General features: G+C 53.9%; 1 pseudogene; it reads right to left on the bottom strand.

The window, feature by feature from the left end:
* Window positions 1-411: 411 nt before the first annotated feature.
* On the bottom strand, window positions 412-1,528 carry LOC110314957 (annotated as a pseudogene).
* Between the last annotated feature and the right edge of the window lie 378 nt (window positions 1,529-1,906).

Here is a 1,906-nt window from a genome sequence, read left to right on the forward strand (position 1 = left end):
AGTTACCTGCGTACAATACTTGTAAATCACAGGTAGATGTAATTTTCCCCCGTCCTCCCTGCTTTGATAAATATACAAGCTTTTTTATAAAAATAATGCAAAAATGTTGAAACCAATCTACTACAACTTAGAAATCTGATCAACCCTTACCCAGTACCCAAAGTCAAGATAAAAAGGCAGGCCTTAACTTACTCCTGGTTCTGGCTGTATCATTTCTACAATTCTCATATTCTCAAAATATACCAATTTCCAGTCAGTGTCTCAATTAACTCGTAGTCCAGCACTGTCCCGAGGGGAGGCAAACCTGTCCCTTTAATGTCAAGTGTCATTGAGGGCAGCGGCCACCTATACCGCCCAAGTTAACCTTCAATATAGTCCCAGCTTTTCAGAACAGGTCCAGAGGGGAGAACACTACTTCCCCCTCTTCCCACCTTGGTGCGGAGCTCCTTTCTTCTTGCCACCTAAAGCAGAAGGCCTGGAGTGCTTTTTGATTCCCAAGTTTCCTTTCCTCTTCTCTCCCTGACCCGGCTGGCCAACCTATCTCTTACCCGAAGGTCCTTGCAGGCTCCCTTTCCTCTTGCCTTTCTGGCTCATTTTCCTCCTCTTGGCGGCCTCCTCTTGGTCCTCTTCCTTCATGTGCTTGTTGGTGGCCCTCTTCACGTCCAGCTGAGGTTTCTTGCTGTTCATGACTCGAAGTAGCTCCAGCTGGTTCTTTTTCTAGGCTGCGAAGTCCCCAAAGAGGGGTTGAAACTTCCTCTTCTTGATGGAGCCCCAGGGAGCCTTCTCCTTTGGGGAGGCGCTCCTGGAAGCGGCCCACCAAAGCAGTGGAAACATTGGTCACTTGCATGGTGTGGCCCAGCTCCTTCTTGCTCTGGTGTCCTGCAGGGTGCAGGCCTGCTGATCTGGGCATCTGCATCTTGTGCGCGCGGGCCAGGTTCTTCAGATGGTTCAGCTCATTCTAGGCCATGCTTTCTTTCTTGGCCTGAATCCTCTTGGCGAACTGGTCTTCCATGGGGTAGGCGCTCCTGGGCACCTTGATCAGCCATTCCTTAGTGTCATCCCTGGCGCGCTTGTAGCCCCAAGGGCGCCTCCACTGGCCACTAGCCTCATCACACACGAGGTTGGTCTTCTTCTTGGGACGGATTCCCTTAAGGCGTGCGAACTGCTGCCAGCGGGTGAGCGGCCAGAGTCGGGGCAGTGGCTTCTCGCGGGCAGGCGCATGGCGGGCTCCAGCAAGCGCACGACCACCGCCTCCTCCATGCGCTCGGTCGGCAGCAGCCACAGCTGGTTGAGGAGCAGCTGCGTGTTGTCCCGCGCCAGGGCCCGCAGCTCGGCCTCGGGTGATGGCCCGGCCTGGCACAGCACCTTTGGGGGGGTTGTGGCCAGAAGCCAGCAGGTTGCCCAGGTCGAACTCCAGCTCTAGCTCCTTGTGCACCAAGATGCGCTGCAGTTTCTCCGCCTCCTCCTGCTCCGCCTTGGCCAGCAGCTCCTCCATGCGCTGGCCCTCCATGGCTCTCTCTGCTGCTAGGAGCCCTCACTTCGGGGCAGCTGCGGGAGGAGTCTTGCTACAGCGGTACCCCAAAAACCTGCAACCAAGTGCAGACGTCCAGACTCGCAATCCGGAAGAGGAAGGGAAACTTATTTAATTTTCTCTCATATAGTACTTTCTGTCCCTTTCCTTTCCCCAAGCCTGTCCACTCCACCTCCCCTTTTTCCCAGATCCATCCTCCATCCCCTCCTCTCAGAAAAGCACAGGACTCCCAGGAACATCAACCAAATACAGTGTAACAGGTGACAATAAAACTCGGCACATGTTTCATATCAAGGCTTTGACAAGACAAGGCAGCTCAGTGGAGGAAAAGGATCCAAAGGTAAGCAAAAGATCCAGAGAGAGCCTTTGCTCCCA

The sequence above is a fragment of the Mus pahari genome, unplaced genomic scaffold, assembly GCF_900095145.1.
Source record: "Mus pahari unplaced genomic scaffold, PAHARI_EIJ_v1.1 scaffold_14755_1, whole genome shotgun sequence".
Classification (NCBI taxonomy): domain Eukaryota; kingdom Metazoa; phylum Chordata; class Mammalia; order Rodentia; family Muridae; genus Mus; species Mus pahari.